The sequence below is a fragment of the Manduca sexta genome, chromosome 7 (assembly GCF_014839805.1).
Source record: "Manduca sexta isolate Smith_Timp_Sample1 chromosome 7, JHU_Msex_v1.0, whole genome shotgun sequence".
Classification (NCBI taxonomy): Eukaryota; Metazoa; Arthropoda; class Insecta; order Lepidoptera; family Sphingidae; genus Manduca; species Manduca sexta.
The window spans coordinates 11047597-11061962 of NC_051121.1; the positions used below are offsets into that span (position 1 = coordinate 11047597).

The 14366-nt window shown below is 35.6% G+C and overlaps 1 long non-coding RNA gene across 1 annotated transcript; it reads left to right on the plus strand.

Moving 5' to 3' along the window:
* Positions 1 to 5709: 5709 nt before the first annotated feature.
* Positions 5710 to 6170, plus strand: LOC119193867. Its single transcript, XR_005114104.1, has 2 exons — positions 5710 to 5758; positions 5922 to 6170. It is a non-coding gene; the product is annotated as an uncharacterized LOC119193867 (long non-coding RNA).
* Positions 6171 to 14366: the final 8196 nt, after the last annotated feature.

Genomic DNA, 14366 nt, shown 5'->3' on the forward strand with positions numbered 1-14366 from the left:
TGTGCAAAACTGTTTTCCAGACCTGTTTGTTTGGCGTCTTATTTAGTGCTTCTAAACTAAGCTATATTATTTAGTAGTTGTGCTTGATTTCGAAGGCACAAAGATTTTGTCGTCACCCGGAGCTGAGAGGCAGCAAGAACCCCGAATACCATAATACCCGAATGTACCATTTTAATAAAACAAAGACTATATTTTTATAACTATATTTACAGTTATACTTTGTCCACTTGTGAAAACTGCTTGAAAATCCGTTCAGTAATTTGTGACGTACGCTAGCAAACAAACAGAAAAATACAGGCAGAAAATAATTGTAATCGCTGGATTGTGTTTTATTACTGTTCTTTAATTAAGTATGTAGAAGATGTAAAATATAGTTCTTGAAACTTTAGCACGTATTATTAAGAACCTTCTATCTCGAAACTGTCATGAAAGTCAATTTAGAGCTAATATGGTCTTTATAACTAAGCTCTCCCACTATCGGGGTAAGCAGATGCACTTAGCTAAAACAATTAACTGTGAGAAGCGTCCATTCCTTGTTAATGCATGGTAAATCTGCTTATGTAACTTCACGACTTCTCGTGATAAGGATAGGGGAATGTAAATATATGCTGGCGACATAATTTCTATTTAGCTAAATAAATATTATCTTACTTAATTGTTTTTTCCAGCTTGAGGTTTGGGATAATTAAATTTACGCATCTTTTGTTTTACCATGATCCTTAACATTATTATAACAAGATACTTTTATTCATTTAAATTTGTGTGACCCGGGAATCAAATCTGAGACCTAGAACTTCCGGATTCACAATCCATTTATGCAGCCTCTTAACCACATTTACAAAACATAGTCTATAAGATTTAATAGACCCAAAGAGTATTTGTTTTGGTTACAGCTATTTGACATTCTGGAAACGTCCCTAACGCGGTCTCATATCGATTCACTGACCCACTGGGACTCAGAGGTTTTATTAAGACCATTGGTATGGTAATAGTTGACCAAACGTCATTACCTCATTTATTTTAGCGCCATAAGCATTGGCCTCTTGAATTGGCTAAATCGTTTATGTATGAACAAATCTTTACACTTCCTGCTGGACCACGTAAAAGTATGTTGCACCGATCCCCCATTCGAGTGTAGAGATAGTACACCTTTAGTGGTTAATAAATCATGATTCAAGAAAAAAAATGTGCTATCTAAGGCCGGGTTTATTTACAGCGTTCGTTTTCTGCTAATTCTTTTAGGTTAATACAATATTTGTGTAAGAATAAATTTTCAATTATTATGTCGAGTGATTGGCACGCATGCCATTGGATCGTCGTACATGTCCTAATACATTAATAAGAATTAGAGATAACAGATGCTCCATCTTAAGCTGTTGCATCATCCTAAATACATTACAGTGTCCATTTTTACAAACATTCACAAGTATTATTGAAATTTCTTCAACTATCATAACTGATCAATACTATAAATAAAGTACCCCCCCCCCCTCCCCCTCCGTGACCATGCACGCAGCAAAGTCATCGAAACTGACGAGAAAATTATAAAATAAACTAGCGACCCGCCCCGGCTTCGAACGGGTGCAATGCTGATACTAAATACACTACAGAAAAACTGTGAACGTTGTATATAATAAAAAAGTAAAAAAAATTTTTAAGTTAAACGGTTTTATATTGCAGATAAATTTACTAAAAGCTAAAAAATAATTTCATGGATACAGTCATGGGTACCAATATGTATACATTGTTATATTTCCAAAATAAAGTAACTCGTAACCTACTCACTTTCTGGAAATATCTATGGTCACATAAATTCCTAAAAATGCAATATACATTTATGTAAACACCTATGACAAAAGATGTCATTTTGAAATATACAAATTTTAAACATATGCATTGATTAAACTAAAATAAAATCGTGGGGCACGTCCAATATCTAAAACTATCAAAGATTATCTTAAAGTTATCATTTCATTATTCAATGAATATGATACAGTTAATCCCAAGGTCATCCAAAATTCATTTAAAGTGGACGTGCCCCACGATTTTATTTTAGTTTAATCAATGCATATGTTTAAAATTTGTATATTTCAAAATGACATCTTTTGTCATAGGTGTTTACATAAATGTATATTGCATTTTTAGGAATTTATGTGACCATAGATATTTCCAGAAAGTGAGTAGGTTACGAGTTACTTTATTTTGGAAATATAACAATGTATACATATTGGTACCCATGACTGTATCCATGAAATTATTTTTAGCTTTTAGTAAATTTATCTGCAATATAAAACCTTTTAACTTAAAAATTTTTTACTTTTTTATTTTTAAGTTTTTAGTTTGTATTTCTTATTCTATTCAATTCGTTGAGTGCCTCATTATTGCAAGGTTTCTTGCCTGTTAGTTTATTGCAGTCAAACTCTTCAATACATTTTATTTTATGCACCGTGGAAGCCCAAGACAATATTAAGGGCAACATTCGTCTTTCAGCCGTCCCGTAATTAAACTTGGCTGGAAACTGTATGGCTTTCGGGTGTATAAGATGTACGCCGTCTCTTGCAAAGTCGATTCGAACCGAAGGTACGTCTGTTGCGTACATCTGAGTTCGACGAAATAGGGACCAAACGATTTCGTTGATATATCCTATAGCGCCATTAACTAATCCCATTGAAACGTCAATATTGGACCGCAACATGACTTTTGCTCCCACAAATATTTCTAATTCTGCTGGTAAGCCCCCAGTCTTATTGATATCAGCTGGTATTAGTGTTTCTGTTTTTTTTTTGTGTGTTTTGTATTTTTTTCTGCTTTTTTTGTGTTTTTATTTTTTTGTAGAATTTGTTGTTACCATTTTGTTCCCACGAGGACTGGACATTTTTACGGTCGACCCCCCAGAGGTCCAATAGAGGGGCAAGGCTATGTACAACAAGATGTGCCTGAATCTTGAGGGGAAAACGCTAACGACATATCATTTTTATCCACCCTAATGCCATACAGTTCTCGGCGCGCTTTTACCTTTTACCTTAACTTGGGTGGTGTTCCCCTAGCGAGGTATCATTTTTAGCCACCCTAACGCCACACAGTCCTCGACAGGATACTAGATCTTCACTTGGGTGGGAGATTCATATTATAATTTTGTATAGTATACTGTATTATCCTTACCAAGCCCTTTATTTTGATACCCATATTGATGGGATTGAAAACTACATTATCCGCCATTTTGTAGCAGTGGCCATCTTTGATTTTGTATAGTGCACTGAATTCTACTTGACAAGCCCTTTCATTTGATATCCATATTGATGGGATTGAAAAAAACTAAGTTGTCCGCCATCTTGTAGCGGCAGCCATCTTGGATTCACAATAATATTGAATATGGATAATTGTATTGTCACCAGAATCAAAGGCGTATACCAAATTTCAGATCAATCGGTTAACGGGAAGAGGGTTAAATTTCAATTACTAAATTTGACCCAAACAAACAAACGGGGTGAGCTAAATAAAACCGTTTAAAAACATAGCGGCCCGCTCTGACTTCGCACGGATATAACATAACGAAATAACAGTATTTCTCCACTATTTAATGGATGTTATTATTATACACATAAACCTTCCTCTTGAATCACTCTATCTATAAAAAAAACCGCATCAAAATCCGTTGCGTAGTTTTAAAGATTTAAGCATACATAGGGACAGAGAAAGCGACTTTGTTTTATACTATGTAGTGATAACCGCATAACATCCATAAAATAGTTTTATTCCAATGATCAATATTGATAAATGTTTTATTTCAATACCAGCATTAATTTCATCGACTATTAAATAACAAATCCGCCTAGCGAGGTACTTTATTCTAAATCAATATGATCTAAACTGCTATAAAATCCGAAAATTAGTGTTTTTTCACTGTTTAACATTCGCGTAAACATAAGAAATCATTACAATAAGTGCAGCTTGTGATGATATGATTTTGTTTTAAGAGTGAACATGCTTGTAAACATAAAAAATCATTGTCAATGAATGAATCAGCTTGTGATGATATGATTTTATTTTAAGAGTCAACACAAGATGTCTCAGCTTTACTCCCATTATTCATGAGTCCAGAACTGTCGCCATTTACCGTAAATCTACCCTATTTATTATACATTCACAATAATTTAACGATTCTCGTTTGTTAACGTTTTCGTGTCCATTTTGAATACTTTGAATTTTATAGTCTATGTAAGAGAATTGATTATTGCCATGCGTTTACTACGTCTTGAATGCGATTTTTGTTAATAAATGTGGTAGTATATTTAACTTACTTCTTTTAAATACGAATATTTGGATGTTTGTTAAAAGTAAACGCAGAAACCGGTGAACAAATTTAGATGAAATGTAACACACAGATTATGTCTCGGATTAGCATATAGGCTATTATTGTAGCCTAGTAACATGCTCGTGTTAGAAATATATAGTTTTCTTAACCTGATTTTTTAAATAGATTGTGCTGCCCTCGTACAAAAATACACTATGCATTCCAATAGGAATTTAAACAGCCTTGTAATTAGTTCAACAATCTAATCATGTTGGTTAGATTTATAAAAAAGGAAATAAACTATGTTCTCACTCAAGTCTGTGGACTAAAACGAGTAACTTCACTGCCGTTGCCACACGTGGAACACGATACCATCCTGCAATTACTACAGCAATAAACATATAACCTACAAGCTAGAGATCGTGTTACTATCGCTTTATGTGTGGACATAACTCGCGCCATAAATGACACATAAAATCGTCACAAATTAATATTTGGTCTACGTCACCCCCTACACCCTTTTTTGCCCACCTACTGTCATATATATGAATGAATCCTACCATATCGGCCTCGGCGGCCAATCTCAATGGAGATCAGCCAGATACGTAGATATTATAGTGCACTAGTGTGTGCGCAATACACAGGTGCACCTGTGTTTCTTCGCTTTCATAGTCTGGTGAGACGGCAATCCGACATGACCGGAGAGAAATCAGACGTATTAAATACTGCTTTACGTGCTTCACACAGCCAACTTTGTGACTCCGGGCTGCGACTGGGTTATTTTTAAGATGGAAAAACCCAGTCACAATTATTTTTGGCCCTGGATTCGAACCCAGGACCTCAGCGATGTAGTCGTTCTCGAACTGCGTATGCATTACAACTACGCCATCGAGACAGTCATGTTATATAACGTTTTTATCATCGAAGTGATAAACAGCACCGCATTTGTGCTAACGAAACTGCCAATTCACACGAAGCCAGTTTTCTTAGAAAACAATTACTTATACCACCCGAAAATACCGGCATAATGGTATCAACTAATCTAGTCATCACGTGCAGTAGAATTACTTTGCCGTAGTATGAAACATGAACACTATTCAAACTTCAAACAAAAGTGTTTACAGTGGGCTAAAACATTTCTAAAAATGTGAAATACTTTACGAGAAAGGGATCTGAATTCAAATAATTTGCCTTTTGCGATAATAATGGTATTTCAAAAGATATAATTGTAAAGCAAATAGTTAGTTTTACCTTTTCCTGTATAGCAAAAGGGATAAAACAACTTTATCCTCAAAAAACAAACAGAGCGCACAATTGTTAATTGCGTTTACATTGTTTTCTATTTGCTAAAACATTGTTTGCAGAGATTAGCGCGTCCACCGCTGCACAATGCTTATTTCAATGGGTGAGTTGCATTGAAAACTATCGAAGTGGCACGCGCGACATGACCCGACCGGCGCAGTTGTTTGTATCAGTTGTATTTGTATAAACTGCCCATTGTTACGGACTATGGGAATCCGGGAGAGTCATATAATTAAACTATTTCGAAGCTTCGAATAACATTTATGTTACTATTATTAAAACTTACATGACGCATATTAATTACTAGATAACAAAATTGTTTCAGGTATTCTTAGAGTCCTCGAGAGGCCTCCGCGACGCAACGTCTTCTCAACACTTGAAAACCATGAAAATGACATACTTAATAGATAGAAATTGGTCGACCATTCCGACTAAGAATACGTGAGTGAAACCGTTTTGCTATCTAGCAATAATGATTGTTCCCGAAAACTTTCTTTATGCACTTAATTTAAAATTCATATCAGAATATCTATATTATCTTAACATCAATATTAAGCTGACGTTTAGTCCATTACACCATTTTTCTCTATAATTTCGATACCTTCAAGGAGTTTTATCGCAATTTTGAATTGCAAACACAAAGTTTCTTCCTGACCGCGTTTTATTAATTAATAAGCAAATTGATAACACTGTAATGGCCACTATTATCTCGTACTATAATTGATCGGCTCGTTTACTACGCACAACGTCTTCACTCCGCGCCACTCAACAACACAATGTTCTAACTACCCGCGGTTTTGCGTTGTGTATAGTTCGAGACGACAGACGGAAATAATTATAAATATATCCATATACTACCAACACAATAATAAAAATATGTATAACCCAAACCTCTATCCCGGATTTGAATTTACCCTCATCTACTGCAGAAGGGAAAGAGCTTGCAGTATAAATGAGTTAAATGACAATCCCGGGGGTTATGGCCGTGACCGACGTCTCCCGCGGGACGCCCACGCACTTACCCAACGAGCTCTGATTCCACTATTCACACTATCTTCATCCCCCATTTGAGGGGGTGGGTAGTTCGATATTTGGATATAATTGTATTTCTCATAATATTAATATCTCAGTACAAAAATCGTAACCTTATCAACACTTAGTGATGACGGTAGTTGTATTGCGTGCATGAACGACTACCGTACTGTAGTCTCAGGTTGGAATCCCAGGTCGAGTAACGTTATATCAGGTTTTACTTTCAGTATCAGCCTGAAATTACGAATTGTTCCCAGCAAATGTATAATGGTAATACGCTCGGCTATTTCATGGGACCAGTTTTCAAATAGGCCGGCATAATTGTGACAACCGTTTCCACTTACCATCAGATGCAGTGGAGTCACATTTACGAGCCTGTATAACCACAGTTGACGAAATGTACTTATAGTACAAGCATTTCGCCCTCTGTAAAGGTAAAAAGCTGATGCTTTAATACAATAAAAATCGACGACAGCCTAGTCGGAAGTGAAAGCGACTGTCGTGATGAATGTCCGCAGGTTCAAAACCTAAGGACACGCACCTCTGACTTTTCTAAAGTTATGTGTGAATTCTTTGTGAATTATCGCTTGCTTTAACGGTGAAGGAAAAATATCGTGAGGAAATCTGCATACATGAGAAGTTCTTCATAATAATTTCGAAGGTATGTAAAGTCTACCAACCCACACCAGGCCAGCGGTGTACTGAAGCCTAATCCCTCTCAGTAGTAGAGGAGGCCCGTGCCCAACATTGAGACAGTATATAATACAAGGTTGATATTATTATTTTATACTGTAATGTGTATCGTCAAATACTTCATAACCTATATTAAAATTCTAAATTTTATATAGAATATAAAAGTTGAGAATGGAAAGTGCATAAGGTATTTCATTGTACGATATGAGCAATATTTCCAGCATCGGACTCCAGCGCCGGATATTGGAGAATCAGTATTCACATTCAGCTCGTGACGTAACAAAGGCTATTGTCGTACTGTTCACTACTTGTTTGGTAACCACACGGTCGGATGTGTGTGGACATAGCGAAGTTCTATACGTTAACTACAAAGATATTAAACAGTATAGTTAGTTGAAGACGACATCAGGACCCAATTTTGCTCCAAAAGTTATTACGAATTAGTAATAAGTCGCTGTCTTGTTTGAAATGTCTGTGTGACAAGATGTCACAGTGTCCTTAGATATATATATAAAAATTACATACTCCAAATCTTCGAAACGTCGGGAGATAACTAAATATAAAAAACCGCGATAAAATCCGAAAAATAGTTTAATTTTAATAAAATAAAAAATATTTCTTAAAATATTATGGTAATGTGCGCATTAAAAACTTGCAAATCACGACATTGATGTTTTGCTATTGTGAAATAGCAAGATTAAACAGATTAAGGTAAGACTAATGTAGATTGAGTAATCATCGCATGAGCGCAAAATTTGCGTTTGTAATGTCCCCTTCGTATAATTTTAGAACTCTTTGGTTAACTATAATTAATACTCTAATCTTAAAACATTTAATATTTCGTTCACGCGTTTACCACCTTTTTTATTTTTCTTGATGAGTATTTTATCTCACGAATTACTTAATTGATACTTGAATGAATTCAGGTGCTGTAAAAATTGGAGTAAACGAAAAGAAAACATCTAAATAAAAATGGGAATGAAGTTTTTTAAACTAATTCTTTAAGATATTAAAACAAATATTTATCATAGTCGACTGATTACGAATAATAGAACTTGTGTCCGCCCTGTCTCATAAAACATGGTAACCCTAAACATATCAGCAACAAGTAACAACTTAATAAAATGAAATGAATAGAGATAAATGGCTTACCACTTATCATTACCAAGTGGTTTACACTTCAAAACTGTTTAACTTACGGAACAGAAAGGGTCCCTGCACCCCGCGGATATCAGATAGTACGAAGTGTTTTGTTGTTATTAAAAATTACGCAACTTTACATAATTAATGCTCGCCGAAAATGTCGACTTGTAGAGGAACAGAAAACAGAGAGTTGTATCAACAAATTTCATAATAATGTAGACTATTCCGCCCTCACACCCACCACGGCTACTCCTGTAAGCCAGGATCAGTAATGGCACGCATTTTATGAAGCGGTGAAGCTCGGAGAGCCTCGTGGATCACTAACATAGTCTCAACCCATAATAAAATTAAGCTAACAGAAGGATTTTTTTATTGCTTTGAATGATGATGACCTTGTCGTTCGTTGATGGTAAGCGATACGACCGCCCATAAACAGCAAAAAAAATATAGATGTATACCTCCTTATGTGTCAAATAATTTTCGGAATCAGTGCAATTTTATTAGCAATTTCAACAAACAAAAGCAATACTTACAAGTCAACTTATAAGAAATTATAATACACAAACAACGTAATCTCCTTTAAAAATTTTGTTTTTATTTATATACGTATTTTATATTTTTTTGGAGTCAAATAAATATCAAAATAAATTACGACCGATAGATAACCTCTCTCCTTTGAAGTCGTTTAAAATGATGAATTTAAGAAACCATAAACTTCTATATTCCTAAAGGAACACTTAACTTACCATTACTTGATGTAAATTTAAGTCTAAATGGAAATTAGCCAATTGTGTCGGAGTACTTATGAAATTAAATGTGTTTCGTATGATAATATTAAAAACGCTAATGAGTGGAGTTGGAGGTTTAGCGCGGAACAACTCGCGAAACATTTAATGAGGAATTTATAAGGTTCCCTTGGACCTTGGACCTTGTGTATAATTGGTACATTGGATAGTACACACTTACTCTAGAATATAGTTTGCGCGCAGTGAGATTTCGGACATTAGTCTGACAAAAAAATATTATACAAAAATGTCAACCACAATTTGCCAAGATTTCCCGTCTTTTCCCGTTGATTTTTCTCAATTATTTGATACAAACCTTGTCCTGATAGTTAGGGACATAAAAAGGAATCAGTCAAAGTGAAGCCATTCTCAAGTGATGCTTACATAGACGTGGCAACTAAAATTTATTTAAGTATATAAAAACGGCCGAGCCACGCACTTGATGAATAGCTTCACAACTGCCCATAAGCAGAAGTGACACTACTCATTCCTATCACCAACTTAGAATGTATCCAACTTAGGTATCTATAGCTACACTTGGTATTATAGGGTATTTCTCTTCTCGTGAACCACCCTCAAAAAATCTTATTTTAAACATGAAAGTGAAAATATGAAAACAATAACTTATATGATACGGAACTCTACATTTGGGAGCTACTCAAACTTCCAACCACCGTTTTACTATTTGTACCTTAACTTTTTACAGGCAACAACGAAGTTTAAAGCCAGGGGAAACCCCTAAAAGTTATAATCGGGCTATTTACTTAAAAGTCATGACTCAAAACAAATCCTGAAATGGAGACTTACGAGATTTTTAAACTGTTATAGGTAGGTTATATCCTGATATACTATACGGTACCACGAAGTCTTAGAGACTCGTGATTACCAAACTTAAGAACTACCGGCACTAAAAAACCACATTCCAACTGCCAAATAATAACCACACTACTAGTAATTAATGATAGCCTAAAGATTTTTAATAAGAACGTCTTATAAACCCAAGGTCTTTCGAACCATCATGCTACTTGCGAGTAATAAATAATAGACAAAGCAATAATATTTGCACAGACAGATCTTCAAATACATATCGCATTCATGCTATAGAAAAAAGCCTTCAAATATTTAACCACTCAATTTAAAACTGCAATCTACAACAAAATTGACTTGAAATAAGCTATTCATACGGCTATAATGATTTCATTAGCCAATATTGTTCATTCGCGTATGAGCATTACTAAAGCTGGGGTCCAAAGGAATAAAGAACCTCGAGTTACAATTGGATTTTGTTTGACTGCGGATTTACCTCGACCTATTTCAACTGATTTTCAGAATAAGATAGTTATTGCTTTACGAACAAGGGTAGATGCGGTATTAACAACAAATTAACACGGCATCGTCCCATGAAATTAATAACTAAAAGCAAATGTGCGCTATAACGGGGTAGTACAGATTCAAACCCAAAACTGGGCAATGTTTTGTGTGAATATTTCTAACTAGTTTTGCCTGTGATCGGATACAGAGTGTGAACGTAGTAACGGCCAGACGTAACATCTAAGGGATTTGAATCGTATAAGGAGTAAGGACGGGGATGTGAAAAGATAGAGGGCACCATAAACCTTACTGTCTTATACACGATTATCTTAACATATCAACTTCTTAGGAACCAACAGCAATTTTCATGTTCTACTTTAAAAGGACGATATAATCTAATGGATGATGCTTTAGCTCGTCTCATAATACATAAAATACAGACCAGTTTTCTTGTGTTATTATATTTATCTAAATCCCAGATTCAAAGCTACTCTAATCGTTGCATAATAAATTCTAAAGTTAGTTGAAAAACTTAAATCTAAGTTAGAGTTAAGTCGATACTTATAAAATATTTTCTTTAGTGATATTTTTTATTGAGCTATAGAAATCTTCGCGTTGGACACTCGATGCCAGCTCGACGGCGCAAGTTGCAGAAGTTAGCCGCTCCAGTACACACGACAGCCATTCGCTCTACGCCGTGGGCCGGGGGCGAACTTGAGCGCAATTGGGGAGCCCATGTCCCACGTAATTAATGTTTCACACTTGTTTATTTAACGTATGTATTCATAGACGCTTCGATCTTGTTTTTGTCACATAAAATCAGGATTGTGGAGACGAATGTCTTATAGCCGTTTTTAATAAACGATCCCGATCTCAATCTTCAATCCGTGACCACGAATTAACCAATAAATATAACTCATTTGTAATCATGTCAAAAACTCTTTGGTCTGATTGGTCCATGTTTGAGATAGATCGAAAAAGGTTGAGATCGTTTATAGAAAATGGTGATTAGACAGGTCCATCAATCATATAATATATTAATCAAAACCTCTTCAACATAATATTATACCGTCTAATCACTTTAGGTCAACCAGATGTATCTGTATCATTATGTATAATGTACCTTGTCTAATTAATAAGCAGTTAAATTACATCGGTAACCGCTTGCGCTGTCATGTAAATAACCAGCGATATCAACTAATTATAATGTTAGATAGCAACGTACGAAATCCTCAGTAAATTTGCAGCACAGGCCGGGGGACAAGCCACCTAAACACAAATACCCCCAACAAAAATCGTAGCATTGGTCCCTGTATCAACAGTTTTCAATTTTTCAAATAATAAACCAGTTTGAAGTGAGAAATAGCGTGCGTTAATAATTCGCGATCGTGGCGTCTGGACCGTCGTATCTCTGAGTTCTCGAAGCACTGGGCTATTCCTGCGTTTTAATTCACTGCCTTGTTTACTAAAGTCTATAAACAAATAATATCTTTATTATAACTTTGATTTTGTTGTATACACTCTGCAACCACGTCGTAATTTTAAGCGACTTAAAAGTAAAAGGTTATATAATTCGTTGTTAAATAGCTAAACGCATCGGTGGATTGGTCTATCCCAAAATGGGATATCTGGGGATTTTATCGCCATTTCCTCCGATATCTATGCATATTATAGAACGAAGCCCCTTTTTCTGTTTTTCTATATGTTATCGATTTTCTCAAAATCTACTGAACGGATTTTTATGAAATTTGGTATGGAGATAATTTAAGATTCTGGTAAGGTTATAGCTTACTTTCTATCCCAGGAAAATATATAGCGAGGCTTTTATCCTGGAAAACTCATTTACGAAGCCGAAGCCTCGAGCAATAACTAGTTCTTCTTAATTTTCGATATTTTTATCCATATCTTCATTTTTCCAATCGAGACTCGTACCTAAAACCTAATTTTATTTGGATCCCATTCACGTAGGTTTTATTAGTCCCCTTTCAATGAGAAAGTTAACTGTTCCCTGGAAGATGTTTAGATAAATATTCCAAGAAATAATTTCACTGCCTCTGGCGTCTCAAGTAATTCTGGGAAAACTTACTCTTACCTTCTACTGCTGTCCTTTGGGTTCAGGTATTTTTTCTGAGTAATGTTGACAGAGTTTCTTTAAGAGCTAATGGCTCTTACAACTAAAACTTGTCAATGTCATTTTACCTAGCTGTAGCGTGCTTGAGCAGCGAACGTCCATTCAATGTTTGATTTTTAGTTGGGGCAAATAAAGGGTAAGTATTTAATAACAAAAAATTAAATCACCTTCAGTTGTAATTTTTTTGCTTTTTAGTGTTAGTAAGAAATAGATTTTAAAACCAAACTACTGAACCGATGTTAAAAACAACTTTGGAACCAATTTGGACGTATATTCTTTCAGATAATAAAAGATATTTTAAAATAAATTAATAAATGACAGCTCTAACAAAAAAAAATACACGTCGACTTAATAACCGCCCCTTTATTGAAGTCTGTTTTAAAAAATATATGTACCTACAACATATACCTTGCAAAGTTGGATTTTGCGCTCGATGTGACATTAAGCTATTCCTATCGGTAATCACATACTGGAGATATATCAGAAATATAAGATATGCTCCGCGAACCGTAGCTGCATTATTTATGCCTTTACCAACTATGTATTATGAAATCTTTTATAATTTTAAAACCCTCAACTCGGCAACAGCAATCTATAATTAATGTAAGAAATCAAAATAATTAGCATGATAAGTATCCTCCGTGAAACGCAAGCAGGCGGGAGTCGACGCGGCGGCAGCGGGACCGCATAATATTCCCGCCACGTTATGCCAACTTTTAATATATTTACAAGTTAAAAAATCAAGTTTCGCTGAGAAGCTGATTAATAAAGTTACCGTGTTTGGAAGAAGGCCACGAAAACAACACGGTAGGCAATACTGAGAAACACTGATGTGAAACGGTAAAGTTTTTGAGTATGAAGGTTTTTCGGAGTTATTTCTATTTATAATTTTAATTTATAGTTTCATTGGTAACCGCTAACGGTAAATTTAATTAAAACGTCGTTTAATATTTTTGGAGATGCGTACATACAATAAAATATCGATAAAATGTATGTTATTGCAAGATGCTTGTCTCTACGTCAATCATTGTAATTGAGGACAACAGAAATCTTTTCATACGTGCACGACAAAGTGACCCCGTGACCAGGTGTAGTGACACCTGATAGTACGTGAAATAGCATCCAATAGAATGTCGACTGAACAGAAATGATTACGCGTCTACATCTGACATAATTATGCCGGCCTGTTGGGCCCGGATATATACAGGCTGATCCCGGAACGAGACACACTTACGTGGGCCACTGTGGCGGGTTTTAACACCTTGTGCACGGTGGTCACTACCTGGGCAGATATAAAATATATCCCGCGATCCTCAATTACAAAGAAACATTTTTTTCTAAAAAAAAAATGCGTTTACGAAATCACATGTCTACAACGCAACACACTTACATAGGCCACTTGTGTAAGGTAACACACCTTGTGTATAACACCGTAGCGAAGGATGCTGGCAGGCTTATTCATAGAATGCCCAAATATTCCTCCTGCGCGAACTTATCACCGTCATGTCAACCATGAAACGCGAACACAGCAGACTAAGTTTTTCGACTTGCAGCGGAGCGGTCTGACAACCAGGGGGCTGTCATGCCGGGGAGGGCGGGTTGGTGTGTAGAGCCCTTAAGCCCCAAAGATCCAAGGTCACCGAAACGCAATACCTTCTACAACTATTAACTGCAT